We start from the raw sequence: 13,044 nt of genomic DNA on the forward strand, positions 1-13,044 counted from the left end.
TTTTTGGGAAAAGTAGTTATTTTTTGGACAGAAACATTTAAATTATTTCTAAGAGGCCCACAACTAAAAGTGCTTTCCAACTCCCACTTTGAAGGAGGTCTAATAGCTGCAAACAACCATGGATTTAAAAGGTCACTGCATAATCCAATCTCAGTGATTACCGTTTTCCTTTGTAGTTATGACTACACTAAAATAATGATCCCAATTCACAGGACGATTAAACATCTATTAATTTATTTCAGTAAAACAGGCTGAGGAACCTTTGCATAACCAAGGCAGCTGAAGTGTAGTTCACACCACCTTTTCATTCAAGGACGTTATTCTTGCCAGTTAAACAACAACAACAACAACAAAACGAAAAAAAACCCCAAAAAAAAACCTAGTTCTTGTTCAAACTCAGATTTTTCCTATTCAAAACTGTGAAATAAGATTCCATTTTTAGAATCTAATTCACAGCCAGCATCTCAGAACTACTGTTGTTAATTTTAAGGCACTCATTATTGCCCTAGGAGGCATATAATTGTTTACTACAAGAGTTTCAATGCTGTTCAAGCCATTTGCACAAATATTCACAGCGATGAGTAAGTGCACTTGACAGGTGAGAAGCTTACAACTTCAAAAAAATTATGCCCTCAGAGCCACTTGATATCCATAGTTATATCTTTCTGCAAGAAACAGGGTTTTAGCAGCCTTTTTTTCCTTAGATTTCATGTATTTCTCAGCACTCACTTGGACTGATTACATGAACAGACATCTCCATCAACCAAAAGAGCAATTAGAATGTAATATTCTACTCTAAAGAAGGTCTTTCTTTCTTGCATATTTTGTGCTCACTTTACATTTCATACAAATCAGTCACGAGTGAGCAGAAATGCACTGTTAGTATGAAATGCTATTTTAATGAAGGAAAATTAACCTCTTACCCTGACAGACAATTAAAACAGTAAGCAATGAAGGCAGATGGCAACTAGGTCACATCACTTAAGAGATTAATATATTCAGTACTTCTTGTTTCTCAGTTCATGCATTAAATACTGGTGGTCAGCTTGCAGAGTTTGATCTATACAACTAAATACATGGACTCCAGCCAGCTCTTTTTGCAGATTCAAATTATCTCACATTGTGCTGCAGAAGAGAACAGAGGCAACAAAAGGGTCTGAATACCCATCCCACAATGACATCCTAATCCCTCAGCATCCAAGCACGATGAGGCCCAAAGCATGAAAATAACCTTTTTTTTTTTTTTTCTTACAAAGTCATTGGAGAGGCACAGACACAGCTTTGCAGAGGCCTTGGCTCCAGATGGCTGCTCTGACTCTACCCCTGACATGTGCTTGAAGTCCTTGAGCTTCTGTTCCCAGCTATGGAGCTGCAGAGGTGAGTGAGCTCCATGTTTTCTACAAACAAGGTCAAGATACAACTTCTGATCCCCTTGCTCTGCTGATGACATTCCTTTACCTCCTATCTCCTTCACCTTTTCTTTCCTTTTTTATCTGGTATCCTTTTCTAGAAGCAAGATACTGAGCAATACACACTAAACAAAGGCATCACTTACTGGTGACATGTTAGTGATCACAATGCATTTTTTGATAGAGAAGTGCAATGTGGCAGCTGTGACCAGTGTAACCAACAAGTATACTTTGGGGGTTTACATAATTTTACAAGAAAGCCAGCCTTGATACTAAATGATAATTAATTCCATGATTGCTTCCTAAATGAAAAACCTGCCAGGGATGCTCACCAGGAAGCATCAGAAGACTGATCCTGAGAAACTGAAGATACCTTTTCAGGCTCTTCACGTGCATGGAGTTAGGAAGTGATTCAGAGCAGCTTGAAATAATTGCTTAACAGGAAAGCTGATGGGAGGCAAGTTCCAGCAAATTTGTATTTCTAACAACAGCACAGGTATTTGCATAAAATGTCTGGCCTCTTTCAGGTAATTCCTCCCATTGGCTCACTTGCCATCTTGAAAATATTTGTTGAGCTGCTACAAGTGACAGGACTCTCACAGGACAAGGCAGGCCTCACACACTGCTCTGTTCAGGTGAATTAGCTGATGGCAGCAGTTTGTTCTGCAATTCTTCCACTCAGGTTGATGGCCAGCAGCGGAGTTCATCTCAGGAAAATGAAAATCCCTGGTGCCAAAGAATAAAGTGACAGATTGGAATGGTCTATTTTAGAAAAGAGCTGCCATGTCTAGTTAGTATCATACACAGATTCGCTGCACGGTAAAAAATGGATGCTGGACTGAGCTTGGAAACTAAAGCCAAAAGTATATGGAGTATTTCAGCCAGGAAAAGGAAGAAAAAATGCTTTTCTGCATTGAATTGAAGGGAGCAAGCATTCCTATTTAACTGATATTCTCCATTTTTCTCCCTTAATTTCCATTCCAGTTATCTTTACAAGGATACAAGACCAAATTTGAAATTCAAGGGAAGCAAAGATTATTTGATGTAAGCAGCAAGCAAATCAGTGGGTCCCTATTCAAGTCAGGTTTCACCTGAATGGATTAAATGTATCAAAATGTATTCTTGTTTATTGTAAATAAATGTGAAATCTAATGTAACTAGTACAGTCTAGCTGAAAGAGAGACTCTGCCTCCTTTAGTTGCAGCTCTGGCCAGCTGGCTACTTTCATTTGCAAGTCCAGTGAAGAGTAACTGTTTCCAGGAACTATCATTGTCCAGACCTCTATATACGTACAGCCCAGGCACTGACATTTAGCATCTCACCTATCCCTGGTTTAATATTAGAGATAACCACTGCTTCAAGCACTCAAGCTTACTAACTTCCACTCTAGAGTCAGCTGCCTGTAACATCAGCTTGCGAGTCTGGCATTCTTGTTTGCAAATTCAGAGCACGAACTAATTCTTACCTGGTTTACTACCATAATATTCTGGGCATTTCCTTGCTGTATTCTTGCCTGTGGTAATACTGTCCCAAATAGTCTTCCCACACTTCACTCTGTTTTGATGGGATTTCAGATAGTGCTGGGTAAAAGTAGATGAGGTGCTATTACAATCATTTGAAAAAAATCACATCTTATGGCTTGTACCAGCATCTTAATTAAGGAGCTCTCAGCAGCTAGAAATAGAGATGTAAATCATTTCTGAGAGAGCTTTTCAGTACAGGCAGTCTTCAGCGGAGCCAAGTCATCAAGGAGACAATTTTACTGACAATATTTGACATAGATATTTCACACAGAGGCTCTCAGAGGCCTTCATACACCCATATATCCACAGACACATAGGCACAGCTATTGCCAAGACTAATCACCCAAAGGACAGTGAGCAAGAATTAGCTGGTCATTGCAGCAAGTACTTCATAGGATGAGGACTGAGCAGCAGGGGGGGAAACTAGCTGAAAAATCACTCAAACTGGAACCTAAAGGGATTCTGAAGGAATGAGAAAGTAGGGGAGACTCGAGCACTTAAACAACCAGTCCTGAAGGACTCCCCAGAAATGACTCTGCATCTGAAAGTGCATGACTTTATGTACTCACTTTGAGTCTGCAAACAGTACTGATGCTTGAACAACCACGTCTGTCCCTAATTAGGTGTGTTAATGAAGGAAGAAATTATGGTATTTGCATATTGTGCAGGTTGATAGAAATTTACAGTACATAAGAAAAGCACTATGTTCTGTCTTTTTGAAAAGATGAGAACATGAGACTATTCCCAATAGGACACACTTGGTACTTGCCAGAAGAATTAATTACATACAGGTAGGATTATATATCCCTTTGGACAATTGGTCTACAGTGAAGCATGGAAACATGGAGTACTCTTCAAATACCCTGGGAATGCTAAGAACAAAGTCCTCCCAAAAGACATGGTTCCCTTCACATAAAAAACCTTCCTCATTTTTGTTTTTGCTTTTTACCTTGCAGGTAAAACAAGTCACATATTGACACACTTTTCAGTGGCCCAGAAAAACAACCACCTTAGTTATACCAGTACACAAAGCCATGACTTAACTGGCTGAGGAGTCAGCGTCCTTATGCTTCTAGCAACGCTGCTGTAAATACTGTAACCCCTGGTATAGAGACAGAGTAAAACTCAAAGCAGTAATGCCCCAAGCTGCTTTCCCACAAGCCAACTTTATCCCTTTATTAACCTCTCATCTTATATTCTAACTTAATACACTGTTGGGGTGCTCTGGAGCTCACTCAGAGGATACCTTCATACAGGACAGAGAGCACAGTGGAGATACTGCTCAGACAAGCTCAGAGATCTTTACCCTGTCACAGACACTCTTCTGTAAACAGTTTCTACATTAAAACCTTGAACTAATGTAGAGAAACAGCACACCAGATGGAGTTATTGGAAGAAATATTCATATAAATTACATTTAGAGGTCTTGTGGTCAGATTAACATCTTGAATGATTACATTTCCTTCAGAATCACAGTTCTCCATTTTCTTGTAAAAGCTGAGGACACTGTTGGTGCCAGGGAGTTCAAGCTGCTGTGCCATAGCATTGCTTGGAAACTTCAGATCAGTTACTGCACAGAACAGGCTGAGCAGGTGCCTTCAGCTGGATGCTGAGTCTGGAGCCTTGCTGTGCTCGGGGTACCCGGGCACCGGGAACATTTACCTCCCAGAGGGGCATGCAGGGCACCGGCCAGGCAGGACTAACAGCTTGGAGACCTCCAGCTGGGATCAATCAGCTGGTCGCCACTCGAGGGCAGCATTTCAGTAAAGAAAAGACAAGGGAACGAAAATGAAGGACACCAAACTGCCGGACTGTTCTAGCTCACCACGAGGATTTTGTTTGCAGGCTGATCTCAAAGCTTTCTGTACGAAATTTAAACAGAGTGGTAGAGTACTGAAGTGTAAGCAGTGAAGAAATATGAGGTCAATGCCAGATAAATTTGAGCAGAGACTGTACAGATATGTACAGTTTAGTTTGCATATGTCTTAGCTACCAAAAAAGAAAGGCAGACACACCCACATTCTAGTCTCTCACCCTCCTCCAATGGAAACAATTTACCTGAGAAAGGGAAAAAGTTAGTTTCCACTCAGATCAGCCAACTGTCTTCTATCAGATCACAGAAAGTTCTTGTACAATTGTCACTTTAAAAGCTAAGGAACAGCACCTAGAAACTGTCAGGATACAAAACAATGACCTACTTGGTCCATCATCACCTTCTCACTTCCAATAAGAGCATTGTAATACTTCTAAGGCCAACCAACCAAAGTGAGAAGCCTGTAATAAAATGAATGCTGTAGGTTTAGTGCCCTATTTACACCAGCTAAAAATAATCACAGGCAAAAAACATACTCCAGTTTGGGACACTGAATGACACAGGGCCAATTAGGTCATATTAATATGTACCCACAGGAAGAAAATAAACACTAGTAAACTTTGTTTTGAAGGCAAAGAGAGTCTTGGAATAGAAAGTTGCTACACAGCTTCAAATGCACCCTTGTCATTGTTTTGTCTTCTTATTCCAGAGCAGCTTCCTTTCTTCCGAGGACAGGCTGCTCTCAGAGGAGCGTCACAAGGGCCACCACCTTCAGGCCTGGGGATGCTGTAGTCTGAGGCAGCCTCTGCACTCAGTGAAGACAGGTAATTTCAGAAGTGACTCACAGCAAAAACCTCCTTTGAGTTGCTCTTTCCCAGACAAGAGTTAAACTTTGTTTTACCTTGAAGGAAAATATTCACAAACAGAGCCCTCTCCCCCTTATTTTGAAGCACTGCTCTTTTTCCTCAGACACATGAGTACCCTGCAAGCACACACTGCAAAAACAAGCACCCATATGCTTCTCCTAACTTGTCTTTCAAGTGGGCAGGGGACTGTTGGGATGTCTGCAGGCAGCTGAAGATTTGCAGCTTGAGTTTCAAAGTTATGCTCTTAATCACCCCAGTGACTCCACGGATTGAAGCAAACCAGAGTCTAGATGACAGACCAAGTCAACTGGCAGCCCAGATTCTGTCTTAGATTACTTCAGCTCCTTAGATGAAGCCAGGTCCAACCTGAAGAAGGAGAAAAGGCAACAAAAGGATGGAAATATAGAATGAGGACTGATGGACAGTTAAGAGAAATAGGATCAATAAGCAGGCGAAAAGGAAGAATAAGTATAGGCTAGTAGGTAGACATGGAGATGAAAAGCTTGATATTCTGATCTGGATTTTTGCACATCAGATGACTTCATTCATGTTCTTGGGGAATTTCTGGACAACTTCTTTGGATTTCCTGTTGAAGCAGTTTGAGGTACACTTTGATAAAGGACAGATCTCTTTGAAATCACTAGTTGATTGCTATTGAACTGAATCCTAAGATTGAAGGAAGGCTTAAAACAGCTGTTTGATTATTTTTTAAGTCTTCTTGAGCTAAAAAAAATCTAAAGGCATGTATAAAATAAAGAAGTCATTCTCAACATGTTAGAACAGGTTATACAAAACTGTTGGTAAAAATAAGCTTAAAAAGGGAATTGTAATAACATATATAAGTAAAGCAGTCTTTTTTTCTATGGTTCTTCACTTAATTAAGAAAGTTCCCTTTGGCTTTAGACAGAGATGTGACTGGAACTATTTTGGCAAAATGAGGTGCATAATGATACTTAAAGAAAAAACACTCACTGATGAATAAATATTGATTTTATTTATTTTTAAATCTGTATGAATAAACTATTTCTAGGGGTGAATCACCTGTTTACAGATTTTCCAATAAAATATTCTCCAGCCAGGAAAAAAGCCACTCACAGACATAATGGGGTGAAGACAAGTCACTTCCTTATTGCCACCCCTCTGGCTGTTCTGCACAGTTCTCCCAAACAACAGAGATGTTTTTCTTACGCTCATTATTGGGTTTACACATCAGCGAAGGTGCCATTAACATCCTTATTACATCCAGATTTACTGTATTCATTGCTTTTTTAATTAAAAGGGGCTAAAGCAGAGGTTAATTGCAGTGAATTTGAATTTAGCAGGAACAGGAAGATGCTATTTTTAACTTGGCACCAGAAGGCTCAGCAGTGATGGCAGAGTGCAATAGTGGTGAGGATCCTGCATATCCAGCTTTAGCTGGGCTGTAGGTGCATGGGAAGCAGCTGTTACATGGACAGCTCAGGCAGTGTGAATAGAAACACACAGAAGCTAAATCAAAAACACATTTAAACACAGAAGTATTCTGCAATGGCTAATATTCCAATTTGACATTAATTTCAGCCTGGAAATTGAAATCAACTATTGTCTCATGAGGTCCAATGATAAAGGAGTCACTCAGAAAGTTGTCTGTTCTCACTCATATTTACCTCCATGTTTTCAGCAGTATTTTTCACTCCTCCCCTTCCAAAATGAGCATGATGTGCTGCCATCATCTTGCAGCAGGGTTTACACAAACAACAGTCAAGTAACACAAGGCATCTCCACCTGCAAATCTATAAGCCAGCTTAGGAGGTAAAAGATGTGTTGCCAATATCTGCTGTCACTAATATGTTGGATAAACAGCGTAAAAGGGACCGTGCTATTGAGGCATTATGAAGTTAATCAACACCCAGCCATCTGCCACACATAATCTCAGGTTGCACATATGATCAGCAAGGCATGAATTTAAGGAAGGCTATAGCCTAACATTTTAGTTCTAAACTGAATACATTTAATCCAGAAGTCATTGAAGGAGAGCAGATACTGTCCCAGGGCACCTTCCTAACAACTGTTTCATAGTGTTTTATATAGTTTATGATGTTAAAGGATATATGTGATGATGATGCTACAAATGCTTCCTCCTCCTGTACTGTTGACTTCACTGCCTGATAACTTATTAACCAGATAGAGCTGTAAACAACTTGATTTCAAGGATTTTATGACTTCAAGGAAAAAAAAGTTGATAAAAAATAAAATGGGTAAAAACAAAAAAATGAGCAAAAAGAAAGCCTGAAGGCCAGAGGCTGTCCCTGAGGAGCCACTGGAGAACTTGTCCCACACTCCTCCAAAGCAATGTCATCAGAAACTCCCTGTCTGCCATGTCCCCATGTTGTGCTTGGCACTGCCTGCTGGCTCCATTCCAAAGTTCTAATACATCCATGGACAGTGTCCCCTCAGATGCAGATGTGCAGAACATGGTGATTCCATCTTGCATATTTGGCTCACCTATTTTCAGTGAAAACAACTGTGAATTGCTCAATAACTATCTGCCCTTAAAACATGCACAGGTAGAAAACAAGTATCAGTCAAAAGATGTGGTTAGGAAGGAGAGGCTGACTGGTATCATCACTCCCCAGGCGGTCACATCAAAAACCACATGGTTGGAGAAAACAGAACACACCTGTGATAGCACAAGCCAGGCCTTGCTATGAGACCCAAACTAGTTTCATCCTTTCCTGTGCAAGGTTGCTTCTACCAGGACGGGACTTGCAACACACATTACCAAGTCAGCAGGTGATGTATAAGTAAAACTGGAGGCAGTGAAGAATGGATAATCACGCACTACAACCCCGATTAGAAAAATATTTAGCCTCTGCAAATGGCAGGGAAGAGGAATAAATAAAACTTCACTGGCGCTTTATACAAAGCCAACAAAGCTCTGAGAATGCAAACCCACAGCATATGATATTGCAACATTGTCTTGTAACCTTAATATAGAAACCCACAGCAACCCCTGCTAGGAGCGTTAAATATTAATAATGGCTCCCAGCTGCTCCTGCTACATAATGGGCTTATTTTGATGAGGAAGATGTGCACAGCTTAAGGAATGTTCATCAGTTCAGATGATCCTACTTTCCTTTTGAAATTCATGCAAGACCCTCTCTCTTTGCTGCAATTAATTGAAGAACCCAGGGCTATTATTCTTAAAAGGCAAGTTTTGTCTCTGATCTTTGTCCTACATTACATCTTCTTTTTTGTCAGAGGTTGCAACATGAGCAGGGGTGGACGGTTTAGCTTGATGCACGGCTCGTTACCAGAGGGTAGCCTTCTTTTTCCCTGTTTTATCCTAATTAGTGCAAATCTGCCCACACATATAGCCCACAAGGATAGCTTTTTTATTGTTCCTGAAATTAAAACATCCCTGTTCTACATCAGTACAACTATTATAAATGGTAATGTCCCTGGCGTGCATCATCATAAACATCAAAGTTAGGAAATGCTGGCTGTTACATTTAATCCTTTACTAAGCAAGTTTGAGTTTCTTTACTGGCAAAGTAGGTGATGAATAGCTGTGACCATTAACAGAATGCTTATTTAGCCAGAAGGCATTCTCTTCTCTACTTACTTTGCCACTAAATCATATGCTCACCTTAACCAGACTGACTTGGTACTGATCTCTGTTTTAGAAGATTGCTGACTGTAATCTGTTGACCATATAATATCTAAAATAAATCAAGATCATGGTGCACTTACTGATCTAGATATGAATGATTTTCAATGATAAAATGGCAGCTAGATATCCAATACTAACTAGAAGTAGTCCAGACTCAAATACTGTTGGTTATTTAGAAGATTTATCATGCAATATTACTGAAAGGAAAGCTCTCATCCTCAGAACAAGTTCAGAAAGACAGAAGAGGCAGTGACAATTCCTGAACTGAAAAATTAATTAGAATTACCTTTAACCACTGCTGCATGAGTAAATATAATATTAGCTCCCATGCATAATTTCTGTCATTATCCAATTCCTGTACAATGATTCTATGTAAGAATGTAAGACTAGTATTATCTAGGTCTGAACATGTCCCCAAGGAAAAAAAAAATGCAGAGAGGGACTTTGTCTTCTCCAGATTCAGCTCTAAGGAACTCTTGGGTCAGGCAAGCAGTCCATAAAGCTTAGTTGAGTTTTATGAGATTAAAGCTTTCATTTCTAAAAGTATGTTTCTAGCTACTATAGCTGCAGCAATAACCTCCCAAAGGCAAAGTGAGTAACAGATGCTACAACGTCTGCAGCCACCCTTGGGACAATGACTCAGGGGAGTGAACTCCTCTGTCCCATGTGAGTCTGATGAGTGTCAAGTCCAACCCCCAGTTACATGACTTCAATGCTTGCACTACTGATTTTAAAGCAAGAAACAAGTTTGGGCAAGTACAGCTCCTTGAGACTGGAAGCTACTGTGGGGAAAGAGATCACAGATGCAGTAATAAGGAAACAGCAAAGACAGAAAAGAACAAAAAGAAAGGAAGGGGAGTCAATAGTGCCAAGAGACTCCTTGAACAAGGAAGGTCATTATCAGCCATTAAACCAATAAACTCAAACTAATTGCCATGTAACCCCTGTGCATATCAGGAAATACCCATATATGACAATAAGCTGCTGATTCAGAGTTCAGGAAGGGGAATATTGCTCGAGGGAACTGAGAATCCCAGTTATAGCAGGGACTGTTTCTAATGTGGCAAGTTTGATGTGATATTGAATGCTCACACCTTGAGGGGTAGGTAAGCACTGCAAGTCCTTCCCTCCTGGGGGCTGCCAGAGGAGCTTGTTCACTGCTCTGGAGCCAGTCACGGAGCAGCCCACCCAGCTGGCAGTGTTGGCACAATGCCAGTCTGCACCACACCAACTCCAGCCCTTTTTAGTGGGACACTGTGAAGCAAGTGAGCTCCAGCTTCTACCAAGATCAGACAGGGGGCTGGCAACTCACAACTAAGGGCCAGTACACCCCAGGGAAGCTACTATTTCACAGATCAATCCATGAAGATATTTCAGTAGCCTAGACACCACATTTTAAATGGTAATGCAATTTTCTTCCTTAAAAATGAAGTGTTATTAGCAAGACACTTCTAGTTTCTTCTGTAATTCATTTTGAATGCATATTAAAGATACAGGTAAAAGATGGGTTACCTAATTTAAGTTCTGGCTCAAATTTCTAACTAAATGTTTGTTTCAGAAGGTATTCACTTCATGTAGAAAAAAGGCAGACAGCTAATCAGATCAAGTATCTTGGCAACATCCCAGGATCCAAATGTCTCTCTGGCTATAATATGGATTTTGAGATAATAAACAAGCATCTCCACAATTTGCTGATGCAAGGAAAAGACAGTCCAGCAACTCCAGAAGAAAAAAATCTCATATATCCTTGAAAAGGTTTATTACTAAAATAAATCTTTCAACATTAAAATATCCATGGTATCTTTATACTAATGCAAGGGGTGCTTCTGCTGTTCTCGGAGTTGTGACAGCTGATTTAAAGTGTATTGCACACACTTGGCATATAGAGTTTAATATAACATTAGAGGGAATAATACTGTCTAATATTAGTGCACCTTTCAAGCACGTTTTCAAACTAATTGATATTGCATGTTCAACTCATTGTATCACTAATGTTACACAACATTTCCATTTTATTGAACTGCGGCTCCCCTTTACTAAAAGCCACTTTAGCTGAAGTAACTCCTCTGAGTTATTCCAGCTCTAGGCAGGCATCCAGATGTTTGCAACTTCCATTAATCAGCCGTAAGGCTGAAGCTGATCCATGGCTCCACACTGCACACACAGTAGACATTTTTAATAAATGCTGACCCGCAGCTCAGCTCTTTTGCTAGATGGGTCATGGCTGAACTGCTGATCCAGTTCAGCAGATCAAGTTGCTTCACAAGGAATTGAAAGCAGTGAGGCGTCACAGTTGGGTGATCTCCTTCTATAGTTGATATAAACTCAATTGCACATCCCTAGGGGAGCCTCCAGCTTCCCAAATCAATTGTGGACTGCACAAAAATTAAAGTGAACCTTTTCTTGCCATCAGTTTATAGAGTCTCTTGTACTTCCCTGATCTGTCTATGCATTGCTTACAGTTCCTCTGTTCATGACTGTCACATTGGCTTCTCATGTGATAATGGGGTGTTGATGTGTCATTCTTTATCAGGAACTCCTGCATCTTGCAGGGCAGCTTTTGTATTTTCCTAATTTATGCCTGGAAACTTGTGGCCAGAGTAGCAACGTTTGTGAGCTCTGCCTGGATTTTTGCACTGTATTCCTAACAGAGACTCCATGAGTCACCCACTGAACATAATCTAAAAAACCCACAACTAGATATTATGTCAGTTGAAGCATTTTATTTTTGGAAACACTTATGTGAATACATACTGTGCTGAGGAATGCTGAGGTTATGACGTGCATGTCTTTTTTGCTTAGGTTTAAGAGAGAGGTCTATCCTTCTAGGACTTCCCAGAAAAAAAATAAAATTACACCGCAGTAGATGTTCTGTTTACACACTTCCCAGAATCCCAGCCTGGTTGAATTTGGAAGTGACCTTTGAGGGGCATCTTGTCCAATAGCCCCAAACACAGGCACCTAGAGCAGGTTACTTTGGACAATTCTTGGTATTTTGGTACATATCGTGCCTGTACAGGATGCACAAATGTGCACCATCTGTACATAACACAGAGTTTTTGTTAGAAAGCTCCAGTTCAGCAATAATGGATCAGCTTTCCAAGAAAACTTACACAGGTTTCTTGGTGGGAAGTACCCACTTAAAACACTGTAATTACATTAATTTTAATATAAAATGTTATTCCAATACCTGAAGGGACCCTACAGGAAAGATGGGGCAAGATCACGTAGTGACAGGACAAGGGGGAACGGGTTCAAATTGAAAGAGAGTAGGTTTAGATTAGATATTAGGAAAAAAATTCTTTACTGTAGTGGTGGGTGAGGCACAGGCAGCTGGAGGGTGGGGAGGCACTGGAACAGGTTGCCCAGGGAAGTTGTGGATCCCCACCCCTGGAGCTGTTCAAGGCCAGGTGGAACGGGGCTCCGAGCAACCCGGCCTAGTTGAAGGTGTCCCTGCCCACGGCAGGGGCGTTGGAACAAAGCGATTTTCAAGGTCCCCTTCCAACCCAAACCATTCTGGTACAATTACACTTTCATATTTGCGCACTTATGCCCGAAGCCACTCCTTTTTACTCTCTCTTCGCATCTCAATGACAAAATCCGCATTACTGAGACTCCAGCGGGTAGGAGTCTCCACAGCCCGCAGCGCTCTGCGCTGGCCCCTTCACAAACGGGCACAGAGGAACGGGGAGTGCCTCTGAGGGTTTCTGCAGAGTGACGCAGACTTCCCAGCCCAGGCCAGCCCCTCACACTCGCTGCCCTCGCCCCGCTCCTCCCTCTC

Source organism: Pseudopipra pipra, chromosome 12, assembly GCF_036250125.1.
Source record: "Pseudopipra pipra isolate bDixPip1 chromosome 12, bDixPip1.hap1, whole genome shotgun sequence".
Lineage (NCBI taxonomy): Eukaryota > Metazoa > Chordata > Aves > Passeriformes > Pipridae > Pseudopipra > Pseudopipra pipra.